Below are 5,753 nucleotides of genomic sequence, written 5' to 3'. Positions count from 1 at the left end.
CTGCAAGGCAACAGCAGCACACTCTTTGGGATAAAGTTTTTCTGTAAAAAATAAAAATAAAAATAAAAATGTACTGTTAAGATTAGCCTCTAAAGTATTCATAAATTATGTTTGTCTAGTCATACAATGCACAGTGCTGTGGATTTTTATTAAAATGTGATCCTATCTGTAAAACCAGTCAGAAGAAAATCAAGCTTCAGACATGAGCATGTTCTTTTCAGTTAGTAACTATTTATTCTATTTTGTCCTGTTCACTCCTGGGAGACTGACAGATTAGGACCATCTGTCATTGCTGCAACAGAAACTTCTCAGCCTTACATCCTTAGACCATCACACTCGCCCAACCCAGCTACACCACTTGGATTGCCATCACCACCAATTTCGCTCCTTGGGTGTTCAGAGTTCTAGTTAGACGCTATCAGTTTAATGACAATTCAGACAAACACTTACCAGAGCATCTGAGCCATATGTTACATGATTGGCAGAGCCAGTGTCCGGCCAGGATGTACCGTCTGGCTACAGTCCCAGTGGGCCGGAAACTGTGTTCGTTCCCATCACACCATCTGCACCACCTGTGGAGAAAGAGGGGGATATTTCTTCAGAGGACAAAAAATTCAGATAAGCCATTGACTCAGATAGGGCCTAGTTGGGAAATCAGCAGGGCATTGAGAAGACAATATGGAAGAGAAAATACCACTTATATTTTTGAGTCTCAACTTTGTAAATTTAGAATCTAAAGAAAGGGAGGCAAAAACTTTTTTTTTGCCAATTTGAGTTTGTAACTTAGGAAAAGTATAACTTCATGTAGTGCAGTACAAGTAATCAACTGCCGCCCTCATTAGGCAGACCTTCACTACTGTTTTAAGTTGTGCAACAACAGGTTTATTTGGCCATGAATAACTGTTAATAAAGGCAGATGGCAATTAACAAAACTAGTATTTTAGTTGCCCCACCACCAGGCTAAGTGTCACTTGTTTATTTAGTTTAGATAGGTTTTTTTTATTCATATGAACCCCAAACATAATTTATCATATGGTCACGCTTTTAGAGTTTTGCACTGAGCGTGCAGTGAGCATATATACCTTTGAGAATAAAGAATAATGTCTGGCATGTGTATTTACATCTCGCACACAGTCAATACGTGTTCTGGCAGCACTTGGAACTTGATAAAGTTAATGTAAATGAAGGACACCAATCAGTCACAGAAAGGTCTTTTTCAACCAGTATTTCTTGCAAATTCTGCATTCACTTGGATAAATAGTCAATCAAATCCAGCAAATCAAAATATTGCACCAAGCAGCAGATATTACTAAATAAAATAAAGCCTACATATATTAAGTTAAACATACAAATTGTCCATTATGTATTTTTTTCTCTTAATTTATTTTACTTTTAAATGTGACCAGTCTCAAGATCATGGCTGTGCAGACACCTTTGGAGGGCCAGGGGCTCAAAGTTAAAAAGGGGCACTGTCAGAGTTGACACCTATCAAACACAGCAAATAACACAGGAAAGACAAGAGAGACTTAGATTCTGAATACTCGCGAGGAGAACAGACAGAGATGTGCTTTCAGTTACAAATCTCCTACTGCTCTGAAGCACATTTGCCTGCCCCTCTCTTTTTATTGTCTTTAGGATCCCTAATCACAGAGAGCGCTGTAACTCTAAAGGGAGGGGGAAAACACTTCATCACACAGTCACAGCGCCAAGATTATCACTAACTAACAACACAATCTATCTCACACTAGCTTATCTAGTTCCTGACCCAGGATCAAACAGGACAAGTTGTGAATCTTCACGTCGATGGTTTTATAGCTATCTAAGAGGTCAAAGCAGGGCGTTCTGTGAAGAGCTGATGGCACTGCTCTTCTTCAGAGAGGCCCTCTGAGAAAGGAAATCAGTGATTAACAATACAGAAACATTTCTTAAAAGATATGACTAAAACAAATAAGAGTACAAAAACTAAGAACATATAAAACAGTATAACAAATAGTTGATAATACAATTTACCTAACAGGCACATCAAACAAGATTTTAAAACACTGTACAACAACATAGCAACATACAACAAGAATCTAATATTTAATCGGATCATACTAACATTGCCATCATGTGGGGACAATGCAAAGGAAACTTAGTGTTTTCTCTGATGGTTATAAAGTTTCTGTTTCTGCTGCCGACAGAGCTGGAGGGCTGTATTGATCTGAGACTTTAGTTCTTAAACAGACCATAAGAGAAAAGTTTGCTGATTATCAAATAAGCAAATTTGCTGCTATTTTACTAAGCAAACCCTCATAATATCTGACTGTTTAATCTCCATACCAACTTTCCTGCAGACAGTTTTAAAGGTTGAAAAAGTTCAGAGGGGTTAAAAAAAGGGAGGCGGGATGTGTGGGGGACTGTGCATGTCTCTGCTGGATGCCAGGGACCAATAGGAAGATTGAATTTATAATGCACTATCAGGGACAGACCTGCAGACGAGGCTTTGCTGTTTCGTGACTGTTGAGCCACAGAGGCTGTTTTGGCTGCCTGGGTTTTATGGGGTGGGTTTTTCACATCGCCGCTCTTCATTGTTAGACTGTTGTGCTGGTTAATGTGTTTACAGGTCCACTCGGCTGCCACTGCCGAAATCTGACTGGAGCAGCAGAAGCTAGGTAGAAAAGGCATTTGATATGACGCAGTTTGAGGTATTGTGGCAACACAAAACTAGAGGATGTTGCGAGTTGTCCGCTTTGGCAGAGAGCTGCGTGGACGGACCACCGGCCACTGGCCAACTAAGTGACCCATCCGGTAGCCCCACATGCCAGGACATCTTGATTTATTTAATTGTGGCATGTTTGGCTTTATGCTGCAGTCCAATATTGGTACAATATTTTAACTAATGTTTGTGTGATATTTTGACCGAGTCTTTCTTTAACAGTTGAGGTTCTGCAGTAACTTCTATTCACAGCCGCTCACCTCCAGCCCAGATCCCGTCAGCAGCAGTGCAAACCGCCTGGTAGTAAGGTTCGGTTAAGGTGAAGCAGAGAGCGAACAGTCAGAAGGTGGTACCGGGACTCTGAGGTGCGTTGTGGTTCCCATTCTTTATATCAAGATATCTGATTCTGACCCACAGTGGTGGGACCGACTCAGGCTGTCTGTAGCAAACCAGCACTGGGGCAGCTTAACAACACGGAGGCAGAGGCACCGTTCAGTCATTGTTAGACCGAGGGCAGCCAATCTAATTTATTTTGCCAACTTGTTATTTTTAGCTAAATATTTTTGTTAGGGGAACAAGCAGGCCTTCTGATGCACAGATAAAAAAAATTAAAATAAAAAACTTCAAAATAAATAAAAATGAAAAAAGGGCATTTGGAATCAAATCTAAAGACAAAAATTAACTCAGCACAAAAAATAATTAGAGAGTGTATCTTAAAATAACTAAGAATGACTGAATTAAAGTAAAACAGAAACAAGACAAATTTAATCAAAACTAAGACAAACACAGCTAACAAATAAACAAGACAAACTTAGAAGAAACTTAAAGCAACCAAAGATCTCGACATCCACAGGTGTGCCTCCAATTAACACAGTGTCTGATTTAACTTCAGACAGTGAAAAAGGTGTGTTATGATTCATGTCCAGTCCATGCTGTGTTAAGCACTCATTCAGCTCACCTGCCACACCTGATTGCTTACCTGTTCCACCTGGACCTTGCCCTACTTAAACACCACTCAGCCTCCGCTTCCTTGCCAGGTTATCGACAGCCAACGTTTCCTTCCAAGCCTTCGGTGTTTCTACGACCTCTTTCTGTCCATGGATTTACCCCTCCTGCCAAGCCCTTCACGGATCCCTTCTATTCTGGATTTCTGGACCCTGACCCAAGCTCTGCCTCACGACCTCTGATTATCGCCTGCCCCTCAAAGTTATGGTGTATGGTTTAATTTCTTTTACAGTACACCTTCTTATAGAATCAATCAGTAAGTCAGACCCGTTCACAGCCAATCAAGTAGATTTAATTTCTGTTTTTGTTACAAACAAAAGTATTACACAAACAAATAGTGGTTGGAAAACATTCACTCACTGAGGGAAGAAAATCTGTCCGTCTCTGTGTTGCCCTGCGACAGACTGACCTGTCCAGGGTGACCCCACCTTTCGCCCAAAATGTCTCGCTGGAAATAAGCACCAGCACCCCTCCTGACCCTACAGGACAAGGATGTATAGAAAATGGATGGATGGATGGAAGGAAGATGTATTATTTTTCTAGATTTTCTATCTCTACTTTGAATTGCGGCTGAATCGATTAATCAAATTAATTGTGATAAAACAATTATTGAAATAATAGTAAACTAATTTAGACATTAATAGTTACATGCAGATAGGCCATAACTGCATGCAAGAGTAACAAAAACTGTCCTGAACAAAGACAAAAAAGGCCATAAAAATGTTCAGCTGTTAACAAGATGACTTGGCAGACATGCCAGACTTTAGGGGAAGAGAGGCTGATATGGCCTGGAGCCACACCGTTTAACAGATAGCAGCAGACGATATTTAACTGGCACTGAACTGAACAGCAGTCTGGGTACAGGACAGGGTCCAGGACTGGGCACAAGGACATGCTGAGGAAATCAAGCCAGAAGAACAGCAGGGGGCCTCTCTCTTTAGATTCTTGTCTGTTCCTACAGAAGTTGCCAATATGGCAGCCATAGTGTAATGGTTGCATCTTTTGTCTGTAGATTGCTTACATGACTCCAAATTAAAATGCAAAAAACTGCATTAAAGTACAAAGAAAAGGAAGCATTATGAATAAAAGTATTCCCTTTGTCAATAAGAGACTAAAATTCATTGTATTATTTGGGCATTAAGTAAAATCAAAGTTTTGAAGTTTTGAACTTTATGTAAATTTGTAATCTTATTACCTCATCAAAAACATACCTGTAGTGTTGCTTTGATTCTTTCATGGGTAAAACGTGGTGAAGGACCTGGACTGACTCTAAAGCCACCTGGTAGACCTCTTAAATAATCCTCAAATCTCTAGGGTCTCCCTATAAAAAGTATCCAGAAGTCAAAAGCAGAAATAATGTACAAAATATATTTAATATAAAATAATTTCCATCCATCCATCCATCCATCCATCCATCCATCCATCCATCCATCCATCCATCCATTTTCTAACATCGTTGCCCCTAGTGGTGTCAGGAGGGTTGCTGGTGCCTCTCCAGCTAACGATCCAAGCGAGAGGCGGGGTCACCCTGGACAGGCCGCTAGTCTGTTGCAGTATAAAATAATTTATGTCTTTATAATAGTAAAAAATAGACTATTATTTAAATTTAAAACCTAATTAGAAACAGCAACCAAAGGCAAAAATAGCTAAAATAATTTGAAATTTAAGCAAATACAAACCAAATTAGTATGAACACAAAAAAATGGCACAAAATAATGTTACATAAAAAATAAATACCAAATGACAAACTAATATCCTATGGAGATATGCTTAATCAGCGTAAGGTACAGAGGTGATAAACGGGTAGTTTTCATTGACTGGCACAATAAAGGGTTCTAAAGCAGTGGTCCACAACCCCCGGGCCGCAGACCGGTACCAGTCTGTGGACCAATTGGTACCGGGCCGTGCAAGAAATAATTAAATATTTCCATTTTATGTATTATTTGAGTCTGGAGGATCTTTTATTTTGAAAATCTTCTAACCGGATTCTTTTGGTTACTTGCGCGCCAAAACTGAACCCACAAGCAGCAAAATGAGTAAGAAACAGATC

General features: G+C 39.8%; 1 long non-coding RNA gene across 1 annotated transcript in view; it reads right to left on the bottom strand.

The window, feature by feature from the left end:
- The window catches only part of LOC106943168 (uncharacterized), a 19,807-nt gene extending 14,804 nt beyond the window's left edge, over positions 1 to 5,003 (bottom strand). The window contains exon 1 of the long non-coding RNA XR_001423838.1: positions 4,992 to 5,003. This is a non-coding gene — a long non-coding RNA (uncharacterized LOC106943168). The remainder of the gene's footprint in view (positions 1 to 4,991) is intronic.
- Positions 5,004 to 5,753: the final 750 nt, after the last annotated feature.

Source organism: Poecilia latipinna, unplaced genomic scaffold (genome assembly GCF_001443285.1).
Source record: "Poecilia latipinna isolate Pla-1442-1.1 unplaced genomic scaffold, P_latipinna-1.0 Scaffold4943, whole genome shotgun sequence".
In the NCBI taxonomy this organism is placed as follows: Eukaryota; Metazoa; Chordata; class Actinopteri; order Cyprinodontiformes; family Poeciliidae; genus Poecilia; species Poecilia latipinna.
This window is presented reverse-complemented; position numbering and strand designations above follow the sequence as displayed.